The sequence below is a fragment of the Periplaneta americana genome, chromosome 12, assembly GCF_040183065.1.
Source record: "Periplaneta americana isolate PAMFEO1 chromosome 12, P.americana_PAMFEO1_priV1, whole genome shotgun sequence".
In the NCBI taxonomy this organism is placed as follows: Eukaryota; Metazoa; Arthropoda; class Insecta; order Blattodea; family Blattidae; genus Periplaneta; species Periplaneta americana.
Window position 1 is genome coordinate 7,082,409 of NC_091128.1, and position 26,675 is coordinate 7,109,083.

A 26,675-nucleotide genomic window follows, 5' to 3' on the forward strand; every position below is an offset into this window, starting at 1 on the left:
GAATAGAGCGACAAACATACTGTGAGGAGCAGTGTTCTTGTGACGGGAAAGAACCGGAGGCCAGTCAGGGCCACAGTGTCCGTGGTCATTTGCACCAGCAGCCGATGTGCCTGTAAGGAGAAAGCATTAGTCAGTTGAAAACGGGAGAGTTCCGTAAAAGCTTCGCAATGAATAAAGTAATATGTGCATGGAATTTGCGCAGTATCCAATATTCAACATCTTACAAATACACAGTAATGACTTCAGGTTAATTCCTGCTATGTGTGATATATCATCTCAAACGTAACATGCGGTTACAGAATCTCTGAGAAGCAAACATTCTCATGGGGACAGATAAGAAAGTTAATTTTTTCTTTCATCATGTTAAAAATGTCAAAACAAGTATTTATACACATTTTGGCCACTCGACCGCAATTACGAGGCTGTCCGGAAGGTGATTTTCTTTTTAAAGATAAAAAACACAATTGCATGGAAAGGTTTATTGGAACAGATACAGCAATTGTTGCGCTATTTGTCAACGTATCCCCACTGGAATTGAGACATTTGTCATACCACAGGACCAATTTTTGTATCCCTTTATCGTAGAAGTTAGCAGCCTGGGATCAGAACCTGCGTTTGACAGCTGTCTGCACCTCTCTGCCGATCCCATGACATGGCAAATGTCTCAATGTTGGAAAATAGTTAAACAAATTTTTATCTCTTCCAATCAATTTGTCCTGTGAAATTGTGTTTTCTTTCTGTTAACGGCGTCTAGCGAACTGATTTTTTTACGGCCTTCGGTAATTGCGGTCGAGTGGCCAAAATTTGTATACCTAAGCACTTGTTTTGACAACATTAATATGGTGAAAAAATTTAACCTTTTCATCTGTCCCCATCAGAATGTTTGCTTGTCAGAGATTTAGCGTTAACAAAGTCAAAGGGAATACATTCATTTGTTAATTAGTTAGTTCGCTCGCTCACTCACTCACTTGCTCACTCGCTCGCTCGCTCATTTACTCACTCACTCACTCACTCACTGATCCATCTATCCATTCAGGAAGAAAAAGGCAAATCAGCGTCAAACAATTTTGGACGATATGGTGAAGTCTCTCTACCACAAGCTTCCCGTAATGCTGTGGCATTGTCGAGCATTCTTGCCTCTTGCAATCTGAATTTTAATGAAGCAACTTTGTTCATATTTCCTAACATTTTAGAGCACTACAGATAACAGTCTACAAAATAAATTCACTACCGCTACAAATATCTTATAAATGAGATTATTACCCTCAAACTCACAGATAACACACATCATATTCTCTTCTTTCTCATTGTTATCAGCTTGCATCATTTACCGCTGATAGCGCCACATGCAAACGTTGTTGCCACTAATTATTGAATGACCCATGTATTAACCATTATGAAACAAACTCTCTTTCTTTCCCCTCTCGCACAGCTCACATGCCAGGTCTCGCCTCCTCACCTATACAGCAGTTTATGATTGATAAGTGGAATAATAAAGTAAGACTAGTGTGCTTATTCACTTCCAGATGGTAGCTGTGGGTGGGCACGTCGTACAGCACGCCGCTGGCTGCCAGACTCTCGTCGATGATGTTGGCTGCGTACAGGTTGACGGCATGGCCCTGCACAGCAGGACTCCGAATGACCGTAGAAATACACCTTCTCCACCAAGGACGCCGTGTTCCTGTGGGTACCAACCAAGCCAGGCATGAGTTCAAGGTTGCTACAATTTTATTTTCAATCAAATCAGACAAAGTTATTGTAAATCTAAATTTCTGTTCCACATCAAATTTTGCTTAGAATTGAAACAAAAATAATTCCATTTTGGATTGATAGTATAAAAACGTAAGTAGTTTTGCTTAATTCTATACTAGCCCCTGATGCAAAGGGGAAGGGAAAAGGAAAGGAGATCCCCCCCCGCCCATGTCCTTTTCGTTTACACCGCTTTAGGAACAAACACACAGTAACGCACTGTGCATCAGTGGTGGATTTTAGGCGACCAGCGAGAGCCGAAAGCTATGATGCCTGCCTTATACAATCTGTCATTCAGCAATTTGCCTACCTGTCTACTCGTATAGGTCCGAAACATGCCTGGAAATGTGGAGTGGGAAGTTAAGGGGTAGTCTGCAGTGACTCGATTGAGTTATTAACGTCCAGGCCTGTTTTATACCAATAAAAATGCTGGGGAAATGGGAGGAAACGCGTGCTTGCTAAGGGAATTGGGGCTAAGAGAAAATGTCTCTGTGAGCTCGTAGCTTGTTGGTCAGTTGGCTTACTTCGATGTTTCACGTTTCATATGAAGGAACATTAGAGAATTTTGAAGGAAATATCGGAAATAGACGAACCTATTAGCTACCACATGAGGGGGTGAACGTAGCAGGACAGAATAGTGAGAAGACAGGATCGCCGAAGATAATTATATATATTAAGTTGGTTATTTAACGACGCTGTATCAACTACTAGGTTATTTAGCGTCGATAAGATTAGTAATAGCGAGATGGTATTTGGCGAGATGAGGCCGAGGATTCGTCATACATTACCTTCCATTCACATTACGATTGGGGAAAACCTCTGAAAAAGCTCAACCAGGTAACCAGCCCAAGCCGAGATCGAACCGGAGCCCGAATGCAACTTCAAACCGGCACACAGTGTGCAATTTTCCCGATCTAGGTGGACAAAAATCAAATTTCAACTTGTTTAGTGATGCACAGGTGAATATGAATTCATGTTCTTTAACATTTGAAGAATGTTATGACTAAAGTTGAGAGATTTGTGCGGTTTGTCGTCAGGTTGCCTGTACATAGACGTTACACAGCTGTATGCCCAGTGCCTGTGTTGACTTCCGACGTAAACAAACCATGCGAAGGGTACAGCCTAAAAATGACAAATGCAACACTCCGTTAAGGTCTAGCAGATGACAATATACAAATATGAGGAATCTGTAGAAACATTAGTATAGTTAGGAGAAGAAACTTGCCTTTATGATTCATCCATAGCTTCAGAGCCATCACAAGCCGAATTGCACTCCACTACTAACATTCTTAAATTATCGAATGTCAAACGTCGTCGTCGATCACTCACACAGGTTTTGAACTGCGAAAAGCTTCTTTCAATGTCACAGGACGTCAACGGTGCATATGTCAAGTATACTATCCTATCGTCTGATGATGTTGCATTATTCAGCATGTTACAAATTGTTAAATAGTTCTTATTTTTCTGTTATTTATTCTTTATTCTCTGTGTGCAAGGTCCTGGAGGTCCTTCCTTGATTTTTTCTGACACTTCTTTTATTATTGCTATGCAATCAGATACATAGTCTTTACGGAGCGTTGTCTGATTCGGAACGCTCTGCTTGGTATATTTTTGGAAAAATCCTCGAACGGAATGTGTGTTTTAATCATCATCGCACATATATCCTTAGCAAATTCTGATTTTGCGTTTCATACTAATTTTGATGTTGAGAGAATCACCACCTTTAAAGCGCGTGAAATATTGTCTTTATATTTTCTGCTGTTACGTCTTTCTACGTAATACTTCCTACACAATATTTTAATTTCATACTCACACACTGTGCATACAATTGTCTGCTTAGTTGCCGTCGTTGCAGGTAACTACTGCTCACTACGTCAGTTCACCACTGCAGTGCATTGGACTATGAAGGCCTGTGTTCATTCCGTGTTGTTATGATAAGACGGCAGGTAGGCACATGGATAGCATGTAGTTGCATTTATTTTGGTCGCACTGGTCGTAGTTGTTCAACTGTCTGTCCACCTATGCTCCCTGTCGAGTCAACGTGTTTTTCGTGCTGCGCACAAACCCCTCATCTTTAGTTATAAGCAGACATCGAGATTTTGGACCCGATAGAATAAGTTTACTAAGTCCATACTATAGGCAGCTTTTTCACTGTGTTAGAGGGGGATGGGAGTCGGCAGAAGAAGAGGCATGTGTACATGAAACCCAGTTCAGTCCAGTCTGCTGGTGCTGTAACGGTGACGTTCCAAAAAACAGCAACTAATTTATCAAACATTAAAGTAAAACGATTGTTAGAGGAAAAAATTCTATTGGACCAAAAAATTAATGTTTACATATATTAAAATAAACAAACCTATAATGCGAAATTTTCAAAATAAATTAATATGCATTTCCTTTCGGCTTCTGTCATAAGCACAAGTGCAATACTTACTCAACACACATAATAATCCTACACAATATACACAACTTATGATGTACAATACATGGTACTGTTACAATGTAGCCTACTACAACACACATTCTGAAGGTCTCAAAACTAAATTTTCTTCGGTAGTCAGCAAGACAAAGTTTATATTGGGAGACGCTCCGCTCTACATCACATGATGTAACGGATTTATTTTATTTTAGTAGGTTATTTTACGACGCTTTATCAACATCTTAGGTTATTTAGCGTCTGAATGAGATGAAGATGATAATGCCAGTGAAATGAGCTGCGGTCCAGCACCGAAAGTAACCCAGGATTTGTTCACATTGGGTTGAGGGGAAAACCCAGAAAAAAACCTCAACCAGGTAACTTGCCCCGACCGGCAATTGAACTCGGGCCACCTGATTTCGCGGCCAGACGCGCTAACCGTTAGTCCACAGGTGTGGATGATGTAATGGATGCAAAACGAAAAAACACTAAGTCATTGAAATCTATTTTCGCTAACCCAGCAGTGTCCGTAGACCTCTTCCCTGCTAGCATGTCTTTTATGTCACAGAATATCGCATACAGTGAGTGTAAAAAGTATTCGCACGGTGGGTAATAAAAATATATAGTAGTAATTAATGTGCTTCAAATCCTATACTCTCAACTTTTTAGACATGAACACAAGTTAAGTACAAGTATACACATTCTCTGTTATTTGTTTACATATAAACACAAAATTAATTGCACAATTCTCAAAATAAACAATTATGTTTGATTAAAACACAATGATACCAAAGAAAAATACGAAGAAAAAGTATTCGCACACTGGTCTCACTTAAGTCAGTTCCTTTTCAATTTCAATACTTTGGAGGGTAGCCCTTGCATTTTAGAATAGCCTCTAACCTCCTGGGGATAGAATTAACTAAATTTGAAGTAATACTTGCCGGAATGTTCCACTCTTGTACAATTGCAGTCTTTAGAGACTCTTTGCTGGTAATATGCCTGGTTCTAAGTCTTATTTCTAAATAATCCCAAAGGTCTCGATTAGATTCATGTCTGGTGACTGGGGAGGTGTCTGAAGGTATGAAGGGATGCTATAGAGAATCCACAGTCGAGTATTGTGGGCCGTGTGTTTGATTCTCTTTAATTGTTCGTATGATTGTTCTGCCACTGTATTCGTTTATTTTCCTCTGCCGGCCACTTCTCCTTAAATTTCTTTCCCCGCATCTGTCTATGATTCCCTTGATGGTTGACTTACCTCTATTCACAATCGCTGATGTTTCACTCAGTGCTTTACATTGATTATGCAGACGAATAATAGCAGCCCTTTCTTTCTTAGAAGTTTCCTTCCCTCTGAGTCCCATTTGGCGTGATAGCTATATACTACTTGTGATTCTAGAATCAAACTGACTTGGAACATGCATTAGGAGCATTTTCTTAGTACCATGTGCCTACTGCGTTCCGGATGAATGCTTTTATTCGTCAACAGAGTTAAGTGTGCGAATACTTTTTATGCTGTAGTTTTGTTAGGCATTCAATTTACTGAACTATGACAGAACCTACATGCAAAATTATTAACATTTATTGTGTGTATTTGCTATGTGATGCATTATTATTATACGTGAACAGTTTATTTCATACCAAGAATTAATAATACTTCATTTAAGATGAAAGAGTGATGGAACGGAGAAAAATTCTCTCCGGCGCCGGGAGTATATATATGACGTAGTGCAGAGGGCGGCCACTAGAGGGAACCCAAGAGATGGAGCTTAATCTGAGACGATTCTAACCGGCGTCGGGGTTGTATCCGGCGTGGCTTAGTGGATAAAGCATCAGCACGTAGAGCTGAAAACCCGGGTTCAAATCCCGGCGCCGGAGAGAATTTTTCTCCGTTCCATCACTCTTTCATCATATGATGACGCAGAATATCTGCATGGAAATATCATATGTACTTCGGTACATCAAAATATATATGATATGCGTAATAAATCACTTTGTGATTTAAGACGGCGCCTATACCGTCGGATCCCGGCCAACCAGTCACTCATTCGAGTGCACCTCAACACATGTATGGACTTCGGTCCTGCGTTCATAGACATCTATGACGTAGTGCAGAGGGCGGCCACTAGAGGGAACCCAAGAGATGGAGCTTAATCTGAGACGATTCTAACCGGCGTCGGGGTTGTATCCGCCGTGGCTTAGTGGATAAAGCATCGCACGTAGAGCTGAAAACCCGGGTTCAAATCCCGGCGCCGGAGAGAATTTTTCTCCGTTCCATCACTCTTTCATCATATGATGACGCAGAATATCTGCATGTAAATATCATATGTACTTCGGTACATCAAAATATATACTTCATTTAAGGTTCAATTTGTAATAAAAACATCGTTGTGCGAATACTTTTTACATTCACTGTATATTCTTAGACTAATCAGATAGATGCACAGATAAAAACTAGACTACTAGCTATCTCCTGTCCTCTCTTCTCATGAAGTGAACTAGGTGTACGGGACTGTTTTTATTATCAGAGCAGTACCTCCTCTCCCTGCCTTACGAGTATGACTGAGTAAATAAAGCACATGGGACGACAGGTAGGTCGCTACCCTCACTGCCCCCACCCACTACCGTCCTGCTTTCCAACTTGAAATCGCACTGTTTTCATCTATCGGGTCTAAAGTCTCTAAGCCTGGTTATAAGTAATAGCTTTTACTGATTTATCAGCGGCAAACTATATTTAGAAGGGTATAAACTTTGAGTTCTTCCTAACACGTCCAGCTCCGGTTCAGTCGTAGACAGAGAGAGCCAATTGTTAGTGATTTATTGTGTTGTGAAACATGGAATTTGTTCATAATAGGTACGTTCTTACTAAAGTAACTTCAATTACAAGTTTATAAAATATTTTCCTTCTTACAGTAGGTTTACATTACAATTGAAAAACTTATGTTTTTAAAGTTCTCCAGATATAATGTGAGTTTTAGTATAGCCGGTCACGTCCGGTTACAACAATTCCTTCACCATTTAATACAGCAGCATTTATAGTGTTGAATCCTTGTTTTAAAGTTTGCGCGTTCTTGCGCATTTATATGTAACTAATTTTTTCAGTGGTGGGACATACGGTAACTATTTCATGTTTGGCTTAACAGCAGAAAAGAATCATTGACTAAGGAAGTTTTTAATCACTGTGAGAGTGTTTTAGACTTACAATATTATTCACATGATAAGGAATATCAGTTTAAAAATACATTGGACACATTTTTATCTATCCTTAACAAATGCACAGTGGATCAGAACGCAAATTATTAGCTGGACAAAATTAATAACTTCTCTGCAGTCTAACGAATTGTTATGAAACTTTGTACTTGACTTACAGGTGGTACATATCATTTGTGTACAAACCCTGATTACGTTTGGACAAGAAAAACTACCCCTTTATAGCGGGTGCATTTAGATAGAATTAATAACTTCTGTCCTATCTAAATGATTTTTAGGACACATTGTACGGAAGTTACAAGTAGCATATATTTTTTGTGCACAAACTATATTTGTGTGTATTTTTATTTACACTGCAAGTTGGCAAGCATCCGGTGGAAGTGTTCCATAAGTGAAACTATTCCTTTTAGAAATGCATTTAAACAAAATTAATAAGTTCTTTCCTATTTAACAGATTTTTATGAAACTTTGTACAGAAGTTTCAGGTGGAACATATTTTTTGTCTACAAAGTCTGATTATGTTTTATAAGAGGAATTGCCTCTTTACATTGGTGCATTTAGAAAAAATTGACAATTTCTCTCCTATATAATATATTTTTATGCAACTTTGTATAACTACTAGGCCTACAGGTGGCATACAGATGTAATCAGAATTTGTACACAGAAATATATGCTACCTGTAACTCTTGTACAAAGTTTCATAAGTTAATCTTGTGTAAATATACGCCCCTCTTTTGGAACTGTGTATATAGTTTGTACACAAAAAATATATTCTACCTGTAACTTCCTTACAATTTTTCATAAACATCTGTTACATAGGAGAGAAGTTACTATTTTTGTCTAAAACCACCTCGGTTAAAGGGGTAGTTCCTCTTGCACAATCGTAGTTAGAGTTTGTACACAAAGAATATGTGTTATCTATAAGGTCTGTACAAAGTGTCATAACAATCCGTTGAAATGCAGGAAAGTTATGCATTTTGTCCAGCTAGATTTGCATTACTGCACACTGTGCGGCAGGCAAGCGCCTTAACGACTGAGCCACGCCGGTGGCTCCGAAGATATTAAAAACCTGCACAGCGCCAAAAATGGGAAAATGGCGCCGCAATTATCGCAAGAGAAGAGATGCATTGCTTGTTTTGAAATAATTTATTATTGGCTAATAGCTGTTGGCTAACAGAAGGATAGATGTTTCGAAGGAAGGATAGATGGATGAGCGTAAGTAGGTAGGCAGGCAGAGACAAACTGACGGATTGATTGCTCGAGTGATTGATAAGTAAATAAACAAGTAAATAAATGAATTATTCTTCCGTCAACTTTAAATTTTCAAGATAACAATTAAGAAGCTGCCAACCTGGATTGGTTTCGCAAGCGATTCGAGTTTCGCTTGGCCGATAGGTTTGTTTACTTCTCTGAACTGTATAGCGAACGTCAGGTAATACAATATATAATCCTCGGAGTCATGTTGTCAAAATTCCATTTCGTATCGGCATCACCAATTCCATCGAAGCTGTATTTACAACCTCGCAGTTGATGCAGTTTCGTTAAATAATAATAATAGTAATAATAATAATAATAATAATAATAATAATAATAATAATAATAATAATAATTACTAACAAATGGCTTTTAAGGAACACGTAGGTTCATTATCGCCCTCACATAAGCCCGCCATCGGTCCCTATCCTGTACAACAGCGTTGTCAGGCAGAGACTAAACGGAGCGGAGCGCTCCACTATGACCGTTGCGTGCTCCGGTGTTTCCACAGACATAAGCAAATTCACGCTCCGACTGCACTCTCTAGCTCCACAACCGGTTTTGGAGCTTACAACTCTGACACTACTGCTGTACAAGATTAATCCAGTCTCTATCATCATATCCCACCTCCCTCAAATCCATTTTAATATTATCCTCCCATCTACGTCTCGGCCTCCCCAAAGGTCTTTTTCCCTCCGGTCTCCCAATTAACACTCTATATGCATTTCTGGATTGGCTCATACGTGCTACTTGCTATGCCTATCTCAGACGTCTGTAATTACTTACTTACTGGCTTTTAAGGAACTCGGAGGTTCATTGCCGCCCTCACATAAGCCCGCCATTGGTCTCTATCCTGAGCAAGATTAATCGAGTCTCTATCATCATATCCCACCTCCCTCAAATCCATTTTAATATTATATTCCCATCTACGTCTCGGCCTCCCGAAAGGTCTTTTTCCCTCCGGCCTCCCAACTAACACTCTATGTGCATTTCTGGATTCGCCCATACGTGTATTTAATGTTCCTAATTATGTCAAGTCAATACAATGCGTGCAGTTCTGCGTTGTGTAACTTTCTCCATTCTCCAGTAACTTCATCCCACTTAGCCCCAAATATTTTCTAAGAACCTTATTCTCAAACATCCTTAATCTCTGTTCCTCTCTCAAAGTGACAGTCCAAGTTCCACAACCATACAGAACAACCGGTAATATAACTGTTTTATAAATTCTAACTTTAAGATTTTTTGACAGCAGACTAAGTGACAAAAGCATCTCAAGCGAATAATAACAGGCATTTCCCATATTTATTCTGCGTTTAATTTCCCCCCGAGTATTATTTATATATATTTGTTACTGTTGCGCCAAGATATTTGATTTTTCTACCTCTTCATAAAATATAATAATAATAATAATAATAATAATAATAATAATAATAATAATAATAATAATAAAGACAATTATTAAATAATAAGAGATAGTCTAAATTTCACCGTCGCATTGCGTCAAGCGTTGGAGGCCAATCTCTAGGTACTAACGTCATGCTGTTGTAGAGCTGCTGGCAGATGTAAGATGTAGTAGAGGTTGGAGGAGAAGGAGAGCAGCACGAGGGCCGAGACCCGCGCATCCAGCTGCTTGGTGAGGAAGGACAGGGAAGGACAGGTCGCTGTAACCCTCGCGGGCCGTCCGCCGCCATCGTCTGCCAAGAGTGGTGAGTAATAGTTAACATTCTATCTGAATGCTACACAATTGTGACCGCCACAATCCTACGAGGGAACGAACATAAATTAATGTTTCATTGCTTATTTTATTGGGTTATTTTACGACGCTGTATCAACATCTAAGGTTATTTAGCGTCTGAATGAGATGAAGGTGATAATGCCGGTGAAATGAGTCCGGGTCCAGCACCGAAAGTTACCCAGCATTTGCTCATGTTGGGTTGAGGGAAAACCCCAGAAAAAACCTCAAACCAGGTAACTTGCCCCAACCAGGAATCGAACCCGGGCCACCTGGTTTCGCTGCCAGACGCGCTGACCGTTATTCCACAGGTGTGGACGTTTCATTGCTATGAATCACAGGAAAGTAATATTGATTGCTGAGAAGAGCAGAAATTAAACGTTTTCCATTGCTAGTGAAATGCATGGAGAAAAGTTTTTAAAAGTAAGATGTAATTATTTGAATTTCTTCTTTTTGCAAAGTCCGCCTAGGCTAAACTGCGCTGTGGTAGTTCCCTTCGTACTCCTCTTATACAAGGTGTAAGGGGTATAAGTGTCATTGTTTTAACTGATGATTATTCATGTAATAATAATAATGATAATAATAATAATAATAATAATAATAGTAATAATAATAATAATAATAATAATAAACTACTCCCCATTGTGGGTAGCCCTTACGGACTCAGTATATACTCAAAAAAAATTGTTATACATATGTAAACATAGATATTAAATTTTAAAGAAGGGAAACAAAGAAAAGGGCGTGAAAAATTACAATTGCTATTAATGTGGCACCATGTGATTAATTCGGATTTGGTATCACAATGTCAACCCTCAGAGATGTTGGTAGAGAAAAATGCCGTCGAAATTCTTCGAAAAAAGCAGGTATAGTCCGTCGAGCACTTATGAGCAAGCCGAATACTTCAACATGAATTAAGGCATAATTCAGCTTGAAATAGTTGACTGTAGGCTCATAGATCGACTTCTTCTCAAGGTGGACCTCGACTGACTGATGACATCCTACTTCGAAACGTATCGTGGGATCCACAATGATGCCCTGTTTAGTGTCAGCATTGTACGCTAAAATATCTACTTGTCTTGTTGACCCATTTTCAGCTAGACAGGAGATTTCTTCTTCTACAATCCAGCCCTTATTTCTTAATGCGGCAGCAATTTTGGATCTCCCAAGATGATGTCTAGAGTTCTTCAAGAGCAATCCCTGTTCATAGAATCCCAAGACGTGTGCTAAAATTTCAATCTTCGGGCACAATTTTTTTTCTAATTGCAATATTTATCTAATTATTAAAGTTTACAATATTAGGCGTTTGGCAACGTTGCTGGATGAGGAGGAGAGAGTTTACAAGCACAAGGTACAGCTCAAGCGGATACAGACATAGCGGTACAAAACAGGTGCTCTGTTCTAATGAAGGGGCGGACCGTTGTTTACATAAAACGAACAGCAAATACAAACATTCAATCTCCTTAATATAACTTTATAGTAAATTTCTATTTTATTTAACAATATTGGCAATATTGGTCCATTTTTATTATACGTCTAAAAAATAAACAATAAAGGTTTACTGCACAAAATCACACGGACTTTTTTTTTAAATGCAACATTTTAATATCGCTCGCTTCCATAAAGCAGTACCATTTTAAAGAAATTTCTATTTGTGTGATTTTCGAAACGAGGTAAGAGACTCCTAGTTTGTAATAATTGTTGAGAAATCGCTACAAAAGTTCGCCGATTAGGTAATCTTCATTGCGGAAAACATTGACGGTACATCTTCTTGCCTCACTTGAATTACAACGACTTTCTCCATAAATTAATAACATATGATATTCCTAAACTTTGAATGTAATGGTAAGTTGTTTATCGAATACCTGGTACCAAACTGCCATCCGCTCGGCAGTAGACCTATGCACAGGGAGCTTGAACTCAGCTGACTCGTACGTACGTCTGTGCAGAGTACTGCCTGCTGAACACGTTGCCATGTCCCTCACGCCAGAATAGTAACAAATTTAAGCATGAAATTTTATTTAATTTCACGAAAACATAATAGAACACACAAATATCTATTTAAAGTAATATTAATGCTTTGCTAGATATACCTACTGATGTAATTGTTTTCGTAATTTTACTAACGATATAAGCAGTATAATGCGAATAAAAACAGAAGAAATATTTTTTCTGGGAAAACTATCAAGTTTTGATCCTATGTTGTATGGACATTTTTTGATCCTGTAGACTGTCCCCGACGACTGTGAAAAGGACGGCACTTATACCTCTTACACTCTGTATAATTTTTTTCATTTTACACAAATAATTGCAATTGAACTAAGGAGAAGATCCACAAATATTATTAGTTCTATCGTTGCACAAAATAAAATATGCCTACTTTGTCTTCAGTTCCATCATTGCAATAGAGATAAACAGCTTGTGAGTAGTAGACCTAGCAGAGAACGTAAGTGGGATAGATGCCTTAGCTTTATAGTGCTGGGTCATCAGAGAAGGTCATACGGAGAGTGCAATGATTGTCGTACGGTCTAAAACGTATAAACAACCTACCACACCCCTTCCCAATGTATGGATATGCTCTGGGAAGAAAGAGAACTTTTGTTTACATCTTCCGACTATCAATGCATTCGAGTGTACGAGCATTGAAGCATAATATGCATCGCCGTGTATCGTAAAAATATCGGGTCGGGTGAATACCAATGTCTCATATCCATAACAACCAATGTCGGGTAATTCATCATACGTACACTTAGAAAATGCAACTTAAATGCCATTTCTCAGGTGAACAGGATGTAACTTACGCCATATTTTTAGACAGGGAAATGATTCAAGCGCATTTTTTCCGAGGTAGATATCAATACTCCTCTTCACGATTTCAGTCATTATCAGCAATCGTATCAGTGAAAGTGCCTTCGCAGTGCGTTGTTTCTCTGTATCGTTTGTAGTAGACTAGACATGTTGTTGATGAGTGATGCAATTCGATCTCACTTCTATGTAATCGTTTGCCATTATTTGAAAAACATTTTCCCTGACTGATGGATTGGGCTAGGATGTCCTGTTGTATGGCCGGTTAGGTCACCAGATCTAAACCCTATTTACTTTTTTTACTTCTGAGGGCATCTGAAAAGTATCGTGCGACGTGTGACCGCATACATTGAGAGCCATGGGCAACACTTGGAGAATCTACTGTGGCTCGTCGAGGGATAATTACACAATGCTATTTTTGCATCTCAAATTCTGTATTTTGCATAGATGTGAATTATGAAACATATGTTCATAGGACCTACGGAAGTTTGCCCCCCTATTTGGGAATTACTATCGGCTGTGGATTTTAACTTTGAAAAGAGACTTGTACATGAAATCATTAATAGCTTCCTAGCGAGTATTAAGGCGATTAATTAGTGTTACGTATATAAAATCGCTTTAGTTAATAGGAATAACACTAAATTAATACTTAACATACCATCCTATGAATAGGCAGAATTTCCCTACGATGACCTCATTACAAAGATTTAGATATTAGCTGTTTTTCTTAGAGGAATTCAAATTAGAAATCATTTTTTTTTTCGGTAGTTTAAACACACGATTAAAAAAGATCGGTAGCTTAAGATCATGCACGAAGATATCCCTGAAACAATAAATTCATTAATAAAATTATATAATCAACCAACAAATTAAACTACAATTATAGCAGCTTACCCATATGAGGGGGTGGGAATTCGCTTGTAACTGGAATCGAATTTTAATTGCCCTAGTGCGCTGCTTGTGTAACGTTTCCTCGCGCAAACATCCAGCAACTGGCAATCAGTGGTTAAGGTTTCGTTAATTTTAATCGTGTGTAGCAATTTTGATTAATGTGTTGTTCAGATTTACTAAATTTATGACGTAATTACACATTCATCTGCCATTATGGCGAGGCAGTGACGGTAAGTTTGACACGTTATATGTTCATCGGGAACGTTAATTCGAAGCAGGTGTTTGATCGGTTTCATGGTGTTGTTACGTGGAAGAGAAGACTTCAAAGATATTGTTGGATATTCTTGAAAGTCATAGAGTTGGTAGTCCATACACTTTATGTTTTACAGGTAAGCTTTTGATAATTGTAAGCTTTTTGACTGTATAGCTGGTAAATCCCCTCATGCTTAGCTTATTTAATTACTTCTGACTGGAATTCATGTTATCCTTAGACATCAGCTCTTTTCATGTATGTGCCAAGAGAGAGAAACTGAGGGAGAAAGAAATCACCACGTGAAAGCTACATGGTTAGTCAATCATTGTCCCAATTGGTTCCAATGTGAATTTTCAATGGAAGATGGGAAGAATAAAAATCTATATTATTTGATTTAAATTAAATTTGTTAGTTTCAGAAGGAGGAGGGGACATATTTTATGCACGTGGTGCCACTTGGTGCGCTGTTAGACTCCTCGAGTAATTTGTTATTCCTAAACAAAAGAGGTGGAAGCAAGATAAATTTCTACATTAGCTCTTATAATGGCAGCTGAAGACATTTTCCCAGAAAAAGTTCAATCGTTTCGCGCCCATATCTCATGTGGGTAGTCGGCATCTTCTGCGTCTCAAGAATTCGTATTTGGAGAATTCTCTGATCATTTTGTCATTTGTCTGTAATGTTATGATGTCATCTGTGAAACGGTAGCCAGAGAAGTAGCTTCATATGATTACTATTCTAATTTCCTTGCCGTTACACGTCACTAAGACCTACAGCTTGAATTTTACGCAATCAATTTTGTTCTGAGTGAAGCCGACGTTCCTTTTTGTTCATATTAGGCCACACTTACCACAGCTAGTTGAATCGAAACTTCATAGTTAACATAATAATAATAATAATAATAATAATAATAATAATAATAACAATAATAATAATAATAATAGTAATAATAATAATAATAATCCGTGGCGCTACAGCCCGTGGAGGGCCTAGACCGACCAGCCGGCTGCTGGTCTCACGCCCACATGCCGAAGAAGAGGTGGACGATCATCCAACCAGAATGGAGGTATCGTGTGGTTAGCACGATGATCCCCCCAGTCGTTATAGCTGGCATTCGCAACCGGATTTCGCTACCTATCGCAGCTCCCCAAGTGCATCACGATGCTGGGTGGGCACCGGTCCCATACACTGGATGAAATTTCATGAGAAAATTTCTTTCCCCATGAGGACTCGAACCAGCGCGCATTCCGTAACGCGAGTCCTAGGCAGGATTCATAGTTAACATAAAATACGGCAATTAATGAAATGCAGATTCATCTTACTGTATTCTTCCACAATGTGACTGAACTAGAGATGAACAAAACTAACTGCCGCTCTCGTTCGCTGTGTTAGTTACATTTGTCTTTCGAGTCTCGGCAAGTCATTCTCGTGCGCTTCAAGTCTCGCTCATCATTCTCGAAATAGCATTTGGTCGGCGTGGAAAGATTTCGTAATTTTGAATGACATACATCATTGAAATATATAACATTATAAATGTTTAAATGAGACAAAAAGACAAAACAGAACAGTATCTTAGTTATCAAAATGTTCTGGTTCTATTATATATTACCTATGGTTATATAAATAGAAAAAAAACCAATTCTGAAATAAATTTGCATTTCTAAGAAACATAAAACATAACGTTATTATCTTTTTACTTGAGATTGCACACTTGATCTTAAACATTTGAAATGAAAATTCCTAGCCTTTTAATAAGGCCTTGTAATTAAATAAAGATTGGGGAACGGATTATTATACACTGAAAGGTAGAGATGATGTTTCAAATAGGCTACTTGATTGTTCATACATATGCAACAGTTGCCAAAGTAGATAAAAGTTCAGTCAGGTATGAACAACTGCTGACTTCGGGACTTCGGGAGTTGATCAATATCGGGTCTCGGAAGACTCACAACCAGTCCAACATTGTCGTGCGGGTTTTTGGCTTTGCGGGCGCTGTTAGTCTCGTTTTCTCGATCGTTGTTCATCGACGCCAAATAACTCAGTAATTGATACAGCTTCGATAGATAACGACGTAAGAAAACAAGAAAGTTATGCATTTTGAATCCCATTAGTAATTCATCCCTGCAGCAACTCTAAAGAGATGGAAGTCAACCTGTGAAGTATTTGTAACACGAATAGAGACCCTGCAAGCTTGGAGACAGTAAGGTGGCAGCCCCATACACCAAAATTAGCTGTACGCAGCGTTCGTAACACGACCGGAGCGAGAATTAATACTACTCGTAATCTTCGAAGGATTAGCTGGCCCAGGTTTAAGATGAAATAAAATAATTGCTCACCGCTAGTTCTTTTGGGTGGTGATATGTTCCTCCGAATTCATTAAAAGCGGACTATAAATAGATTATGTGTGGATAAGTGACCCACCTTTTCCCTGCTGGCCCGCAGGCTCTTGTTGATTTGTCGGAACCTGCTGGCCAGTGCGACGCTGACCACCATGACGAACAAGTCGATGAAGGTCCTGTAGAAGGCAGACAGCACGAGCGTGGGCATCATAACGGCGGCTAGCGCCGAGCTGTAGGGCACTGTCTCGAGTACTTGACGGTGCACTAGCAACAAGAAACGCAACGCCATATCTGACGTGTCGGTCGAGCAGAGCGCTGCTATACTGGCAGAATTGTACAGCGCCAGCAGGTGCTCAACTGAGAGAAAGCGGTATAGCCTGTAACTCGCAATTCGAGAGGAATCGAAGTATTTTAATCGATTATTTATCTAAAATTCATGAAATTAGTGACAGTGGTAGAGTATTCTGACGAAATGAGACCGAGGTTTTGCCATGAGATTACCTGACGTTCATCTTGAAGTTGGAGAAATCTTCTCAACCAGGCGATGAATCCAAGCGGGATTTGAACCCAGCCTCGGATTACGTGTCCCTCTCTCTGCTCTAGAGCTATATCGATGACCGACCCAACCTTTGACAACTAGGGTAATGAAAATGCAGGTAAAACGTTAAATTGAGGTTAAACACATTTCTTGGCGATCCAGAACCTGGTATGATACATTCCTAACAAAATTAACACAGTGTTATCTCTTCATACTTATTCATTTGAGTAAAAAATGAAACACAATTGTAGGGTGTTTAAGTAACTGATTTTCAACCAATATTATTACTGTACAACAGTGAGTGAAACATGCTGCTGTGTGTTTAGAACAGGCATTTATTTATTTATTTGTTCGTGCGTTCGTTCGTTCGTCCGTCTGTCCGTCCGTCCGTTCGTCCGCTCGTCCATCCAGCCATTCATTTGTTCATTTATTTTGCTAATAATTGTAACATAAAATATAATATATACAGAAAAACTTTAGCTCGCTCCTGTGCTCGGGGAGGATTCCTGAATTGAAATTAAGAATTATATAATACAATTTGTTTTACGTCTATTACACAATAAGCATATATAAATTTAAATTTACAATTTTTCGATTTTTATAAAATCCATACATAATTTTTAAATTTAATACTACAACTATTAGAATAGACAAGATTAGGATATTTAAATATAAATTTGTTTTATATTCTTGGGCCTACATTACTACTATGATTAAATACTGTAGCAGTGTTGCATTTTGGTTCAAACAATCTTAAAAAATTCATACCTTTTGTTTCAAAACTATGAGAATACAATTCAAAATTATTTCCGACACTGGCATGGACAATATGTTCCCGCACGAGCACTATATACATCACCCCTTCATTTCTCCATCCACAAATATTCTATCTGACTGCGTGTGCATACAGTATTCAGAAGTTGATCTCGGTACCACATCGTTCTAATCAGGGGTGTGTAAAGTGATGAAAAATGACGAATAATTTGTAGGTTTCGTTTTAATTTCGAAGAAGCATCGAAACAAGACTATTTTCTTATTTTCAATATAGGTAAAGTTCAATGCCTCATCTGTTTAGTAGAGATTTATATAAAACATTATAAGATCAGAATGTACCTCGATCTTGAACATAAGAAGGATTTTGGCGAACATAAATTTGTAGGTTAGAGTTTAAAATAGGATTATTCAGAATGTTTTATATGAATAAAATAGTTGTTACACGAGATAAAGCACTGTGTTATTTTAATGTAGTTTGTTGTGCAGGTTGAAATATTGAGAAAGTTTCCAAGAATCTACAAGAATAATTTGTTAATGGAAAAGCGAACCTACAATCACTGCCAGTTGAAAATGCAGTCCGATAAATTTATTGTCCGATAGACATAGCCGTGTCATAGAGAACAATACTTTTTTTAAAATGTTATGTAAAACCAGCAAGAAGTTGTATGAATTATTACCTAATGAAAAGTTCCCTAACTTAGGTAATTTCACAGCTAAGATGCTTTGAATCCACTTGTGTCTACGAACATTTTTTTTCTAAAATGAACCTGTTGAAAAATATTGCGCGTACACGCCTAAAGCCTATCATTTCGTAACTGCTTTATGTCGTTTATATAGTAACAGTATTCATCGTAATATAGACAGACTCGTCGTGACCAAACAATATAGGCGATCTAGAGGTTATAAGTGATTTCTTATAATGAGAGCTAAGCCATAGTGACCATATGAATGCCTATATTACGTATTTGACTTGATTAAAAATATTATTATTATTTACCGAAGTACATATGATATTTCCGTGCAGGAATTCGGAATTATCTTATGATGAAGGATGGATGGAACAGAGAAAAATTGTCTCCAGTACCGGGACTCGAACCAGGGTTTTCAGCCCTATGTACTGCCCCTTTATCCACTAAGCCACACCGAATTCCAGTTCCGATGCCTGATCGAATCCCCTCAGTTTAAGTTCTGTCTCTCAGTTTTCCCTTTGGTGGTCTACCCTCATGTACTGTGTCACAGAATATGTGACAGTGGCAAACTGTCCAACGCATTATGTACAGCTGTAAAAAAAAAAAGTGGCCGCACTCGTGAACAGCGAATATTTTCAAAGTCCACTTCGGGTCGCGGCGATGTTACACGATGCATGTGCTTGTACAAGCAGTTCCGTAACTATGAAAGTGTTACATATCTGCGCCTCGTAGACCAGCGGTAGAATGCTTGTTTAATGAATCGAAGGTTGTGGGTTCGGGCCTTCTTCAAGTTTTCATTTTATTTTTTAATCGTTCTTTAGCGATGTAAATGCTATTCAAATTATCATTTATATACAGTTATCGTTCTTTATGGATATCACGTTATTTATATTTTGTTATCGTTCTTTAGAGATATGAATAAAATTCAAGTCATCATTTGTATTCTGTTATCGTTTTATAACGATATGAATAATAATTATTATTATTGTATCTCCAATGGGGGTTAGCCCTATTTTACGAGTACATAAACATGTTAGGGTTATAGTTTCATACACAAAAAATATAAGCATAAAGAGAAATTGAAAAGAAAATTAAATTAACTTACACGAAGTAAACAAAACATAAACAATCCGTAAATTAGGCATTGCGAATGCAAAACAAATATCAGGTATCAATTTGAAATGTATAAAAACATTAACAACACACATACGTAACACTTCTATAACACAAATATGCAGCTTTCCGTGCCATACATATTAAATTAATATACAATAGTCACACAAACACAATCAAACTATAATTACGACATTGCGACGACATCAAGCATCCCATAACTGACTCACATACATAACGGTCGCAACATTTATTCATTTATTTATTTATTTGTACATTTATTAATTAATATATACATACATATAATTTAATTAATTAATTACTTTATTTATTTATTTACTTATTTATTTATTTATTTAATTATTTATTTATTCTTATAATCTTTTATTCCTTTCCCCATTCTCAATTTGGGTTGACCAGAGCACTTTTAATGTCCCATTGGGTGCACCACTGTTTGTATCTATGCCACAGTCTAGTATATACAATCACGAAGCGTGAGTTGTGAGGGTCTAGGAACAATAGACTGTGCCGGTAATATTTCGCATTGTCTATCTTGAGGCGATTTTAGCGAAACTAGTGGTTAGGATATATCTGTGGATGCATATTTACTACGTTTTGAGCTTAATGACTGTATATAATAGACTGTGTCCATTCTCACAATATTTAATGTCGTTATTTTTTTGCGTGTTGACGTTAACATAAAATATAACTATGTTTTATTCAGAATGCATAGCCCTGAAGCGTTGAAATGTCGGATGTGTTTATAGCCAAATTAAATTACTTTATTATGTCTACAGCCATATTGCGAAATCCGTTATTTTTATAATGTAAAGAACAATCACAATATATTAATTTATACCGGGCGAGTAACGGAAAAGTAGCGAAATAAAATAGGATGCATGCCCTAGCAGCAAAATGTAACTTGTGGTAATATTAAATTCACAGCACGACACTATACAATAAAATCTTGGTTCTAAGAAAAGAAAAGTATTAAACTGAATATTTTATAATGATATTACTAGCAAAATAGTTCACAATTCATTTATCTCCTTCAATATGAGCTTCGCCGTTTTTAAGATTGTAATAGAAGCATGGTGACTATTTAGCATAAATTCTTCTGCCAAAGCAACAACTGACCTGTATAATTTGCCTTTGAAATAGTTCATGAGCAGTTTGCGTAGAGCACCTCTTGTCATGTTTTGCTCAGAAGAACAAATTGGATACAACAAGTCATTAATTTCGCTTTTGCCATCAATGTGGCCGATTCATATTGAGCGAAGAAATGCAGGCTAGGCTATCCGTTCCGAAATCAATAGTGACACAAATAGTGACTATTTCAAGTACTTACTGTAACTACTCTTGAAACCACAATCGAATGCTAATATCATTAATACTTAGGACATGAACCAATGTAACTTCTGCGACCACATCCAATGACGTCACCACCCCTCGCTGTGAGCATGAGGGCGTCGAAATTACGTATAACATTAGCTTTGCCGCCATGCCTACTTCAATAATATCTCGGCATCGAGAGCAGCTACAGATCTTTGCGACCACTCGTTCGATTTGTGATCGAAAGTTCTGCAATATTAAAGTAAAAATAGACACGGACAATGCACTTCTATTGAAAGCTATAGAAAATAGTCACCTGCACATCAGACATGACTCACGCCCGTAACTGCTTGTCGTCAGACTTGGGTTCCGATGAACATACAAAGCAAGTTAACATTTCAGACTGGCCCATTGACCCTGGGTTTTATAAGCTCAGTCCATGCGGGACCCTAGAATGCCTGACTGTTTGCTCGTATTATAATGTAGAGTGACTTGCATTGACGGAAGCCAGTGTGCGCTGGTTAAGATGAAACGGTACTAATTTGAAATCTAAGTTCGTTCGCTATTTAGTCATTTCAAAAAATCTTATTTTCTGCTCCAAGACGACAGAAAATTCTTGATTAAAGAAATATATTTTTACAGTTTATTGCACTACAGAATTTCATAATATAATAAGATAAATATTAATTTCATTTTTCTCCAAAGTGTATGTGACTCAAGAAATAACGGCAGATAGGCCCTAATCCTTGCAAATGAGCCAGTATTCTTGTAGGCGTATATGATAATGTTGAGTGTCTTATAAAATCTGAAATGGAACAGGAATGAAGAATTAGTATCGCGGAATTAGTAGAGTGATGGATTGGTGCTATGAATACTTTTGTTCACTACCTGCAAATATTTGTATTACGTAAAGTTTTAGTAGACAAGGGTTCATCGTGTTGAAAGCACGTTACTCCCATACTTGTTGGATGATCGTTAACCTCTCCGCAAGCAAGTGAACGTCATCCCAACAGCCTTAAGATTGGCCCTAGAACTTCATTTGCTGGTGCGACAGGGATTACTCTTAATGTCTTAATTGATATTCAACTGTCTAATATGGCTTAAATAATGTATTCGTATCCGAGAACTCAGCCACACACTGTAGTAGGACCCACAGTCTGGGAATAGGTTGAAGGGGGACATACAGTCTGATGCTAGAAAAAATAATTCAGATTACATACTAAGTAGCCTATGTCTTTTTTTTTCTGTTCATTATGTATACAAATTAAAGTTACATTTCTACATTAGTGATTAATTAATAATAATTGTAAATTTACCAGTTACTTATTTACGTGATGATGAGAACTTTTTTGTCATTGTATTCATGCGTTTCTCTCTGCCATCTTCAGCAAGTTTCAGATTCATATTCATCACAATCATCCGTTAGTTTTTGCTCGGTTTAGGCAATTTTCCTTTTACAGATCTAGCATTTTTCACCATCTCTTGATGTGTCGTTAAATGTTTTTTTCCACAGGGTTAATGATTCTGTATTCTTCTTGGTTTACAGTGTTAATCGATTGGATAAATGATATATCGAATTGATGTTGTTCTCGTTCATTGAGCCACAGATGATGACACACGGCTCAGGTAGTGACCTCTATTTTTTAATTCATTTTGTTTGAGCTGTGTGTTCTGCATCAGACATCAGCGGGCGAGAAGTCCAAATTTCGATCAAATATATTTTATATTCAACGCGGCATGAATCTAATTATTGTTACTTCCTGTCTATAAAAATTATTTAATGACATTAATTTATTATATACTGTCATTTCTTTTCTTTAGAGCGCCCGACAAAGTGCAACTGAAGCGGCCCCCACCGCCCTGGGTTTTTGAAGTAAGGGTGAGTTTATTTTTACTATTCTTTATTTGTTTCCATAGGTACATCTAGACATATGGTTTGGAAAGTCAATTCATAATCAGTCTGCTACAGATACTGTAACGTTTTAATACACTCTGGCCATTAACGTGTTTACCACGCGTTTCCCCCCATTCTGGTTGGATGATCGTTCGTGTCTGTGCAGGCATGTGGTGCACCCTAAAATATGGGGTGGGAAAGTCATTTATAACCAATGTCATTGATATGGACCAGCATTAGACCTGTATATCGGAACCCCTACGCAAAACTAGGATATTTTGAGAAGTACAGACATTGTCAATTAAATGTGCTTGTCTGTGTAAAGAGTTAAGTCTGGTAGCCACGCTCCAAATAAAAGTTAACACAACTTCAGATATTGTGGAAAGTTCGAGTCTTTCAAAATTACAGTCTGTTGTAGAAAAATCTAATCACCTACTGGCGTGTTTACATATTAATTTTCAAACACACACACTTCCTACAGTAAAAAAAGGAAGACGGTAAGGTAATTTAATCCTTCATAGCTCCTCTTTCCATCTTTATATATTTATGTATTTATTTATTTACTTACCTACCGATTTGTTTATTAATTTATTTGTTCATTTATTAATTAATATATACATACATTTAATTAAATTAATAACTTTATTTATTTTTTCTTACAATCTTTTATTCCTTTCCCCATTCTCAATTTGGGTTGACCAGAGCACTTTTAATATCCCCTTGGGTGCACCACTGTATGTATCAATGCCACAGTCTAGGAAATACAATCACGAAGCGTGAGTTGTGAGGGTCTAGGAACAATAGACTGTGCCGGTAATATTTCGCATTGTCTATAATGAGGCGATTTTAGCGAAACTAGTGGTTAGGATATATCTGTGGATGCATATTTACTACGTTTTGAGCTTAATGACTGTATATAATAGACTGTGTCCATTCTCACAATATTTAATGTCGTTATTTTTTTGCGTGTTGACGTTAACATAAAATATAACTATGTTTTATTCAGAATGCATAGCCCTGAAGCGTTGAAATGTCGGATGTGTTTATAGCCAAATTAAATTACTTTATTATGTCTACAGCCATATTGCGAAATCCGTTATTTTTATAATGTAAAGAACAATCACAATATATTAATTTATACCGGGCGAGTAACGGAAAAGTAGCGAAATAAAATAGGATGCATGCCCTAGCAGCAAAATGTAACTTGTAGTAATATTAAATTCACAGCACGACACTATACAACAAAATCTTGGTTCTAAGAAAAGAAAAGTATTAAACTGAATATTTTATAATGATATTACTAGCAAAATAGTTCACAATTCATTTATCTCCTTCAATATGAACTTCGCCGTTTTTAAGATTGTAATAGAAGCATGGTGACTATTTAGCATAAATTCTTCTGCCAAAGCAACAACTGACCTGTATAATTTGCCTTTGAAATAGTTCATGAGCAGTTTGCGTAGAGCACCTCTTGTCATGTTTTGCTCAGAAGAACAAATTGGATACAACAAGTCATTAATTTCGCTTTTGCCATCAATGTGGCCGATTCATATTGAGCGAAGAAATGCAGGCTAGGCTATCCGTTCCGAAATCAATAGTGACACAAATAGTGACTATTTCAAGTACTTACTGTAACTACTCTTGAAACCACAATCGAATGCTAATATCATTAATACTTAGGACATGAACCAATGTAACTTCTGCGACCACATCCAATGACGTCACCACCCCTCGCTATGAGCATGAGGGCGTCGAAATTACGTATAACATTAGCTTTGCCGCCATGCCTACTTCAATAATATATCGGCATCGAGAGCAGCTACAGATCTTTGCGACCACTCGTTCGATTTGTGATCGAAAGTTCTGCAATATTAAAGTAAAAATAGACACGGACAATGCACTTCTATTGAAAACTATAGTAAATAGTCACCTGCACATCAGACATGACTCACGCCCGTAACTGCTTGTCGTCAGACTTGGGTTCCGATGAACATACAAAGCAAGTTAACATTTCAGACTGGCCCATTGACCCTGGGTTTTATAAGCTCAGTCCATGCGGGACCCTAGAACGCCTGACTGTTTGCTCGTATTATAATGTAGAGTGACTTGCATTGACGGAAGCCAGTGTGCGCTGGTTAAGATGAAACGGTACTAATTTGAAATCTAAGTTCGTTCGCTATTTAGTCATTTCAAAAAATCTTATTTTCTGCTCCAAGACGACAGAAAATTCTTGATTAAAGAAATATATTTTTACAGTTTATTGCACTACAGAATTTCATAATATAATAAGATAAATACTAATTTCATTTTTCTCCAAAGTGTATGTGACTCAAGAAATAACGGCAGATAGGCCCTAATCCTTGCAAATGAGCCAGTATTCTTGTAGGCGTATATGATAATGTTGAGTGTCTTATAAAATCTGAAATGGAACAGGAATGTAGAATTAGTATCGCGGAATTAGTAGGGTGATGGATTGGTGCTATGAATACTTTTGTTCACTACCTGCAAATATTTGTATTACGTAAAGTTTTAGTGGACAAGTGTTCATCGTGTTGAAAGCACGTTACTCCCATACTTGTTGGATGATCGTTAACCTCTCTGCAAGCAAGTGAACGTCATCCCAACAGCCTGAAGATTGGCCCTAGAACTTCATTTGCTGGTGCGACAGGGATTACTCTTAATGTCTTAATTGATATTCAACTGTCTAATATGGCTTAAATAATGTATTCGTATCCGAGAACTCAGCCACACACTGTAGTAGGACCCACAGTCTGGGAATAGGTTGAAGGGGGACATACAGTCTGATGCTAGAAAAAATAATTCAGATTACATACTAAGTAGCCTATGTCTTTTTTTTCTTTTCATTATGTATACAAATTAAGGTTACATTTCTACATTAGTGATTAATTAATAATAATTGTAAATTTACCAGTTACTTATTTACGTGATGATGAGAACTTTTTTGTCATTGTATTCATGCGTTTCTCTCTGCCATCTTCAGCAAGTTTCAGATTCATATTCATCACAATCATCCGTTAGTTTTTGCTCGGTTTAGGCAATTTTCCTTTTACAGATCTAGCATTTTTCACCATCTCTTGATGTGTCGTTAAATGTTTTTTTCCACAGGGTTAATGATTCTGTATTCTTCTTGGTTTACAGTGTTAATCGATTGGATAAATGATATATCGAATTGATGTTGTTCTCGTTCATTGAGCCACAGATGATGACACACGGCTCAGGTAGTGACCTCTATTTTTTAATTCATTTTGTTTGAGCTGTGTGTTCTGCATCAGACATCAGCGGGCGAGAAGTCCAAATTTCGATCAAATATATTTTATATTCAACGCGGCATGAATCTAATTATTGTTACTTCCTGTCTATAAAAATTATTTAATGACATTAATTTATTATATACTGTCATTTCTTTTCTTTAGAGCGCCCGACAAAGTGCAACTGAAGCGGCCCCCACCGCCCTGGGTTTTTGAAGTAAGGGTGAGTTTATTTTTACTATTCTTTATTTGTTTCCATAGGTACATCTAGACATATGGTTTGGAAAGTCAATTCATAATCAGTCTGCTACAGATACCGTAACGTTTTAATACACTCTGGCCATTAACGTGTTTACCACGCGTTTCCCCCCATTCTGGTTGGATGATCGTTCGTGTCTGTGCAGGCATGTGGTGCACCCTAAAATA

The 26,675-nt window shown here is 37.6% G+C and overlaps 1 long non-coding RNA gene across 1 annotated transcript; it reads left to right on the forward strand.

Annotated features, from left to right (window-relative positions):
- Positions 1-1,549: 1,549 nt before the first annotated feature.
- Positions 1,550-26,474, forward strand: LOC138710008 (uncharacterized). Its single transcript, XR_011335012.1, has 4 exons — positions 1,550-1,716; positions 10,172-10,329; positions 22,908-22,965; positions 26,415-26,474. It is a non-coding gene; the product is annotated as an uncharacterized lncRNA (long non-coding RNA).
- The last annotated feature ends 201 nt before the right edge of the window (positions 26,475-26,675 follow it).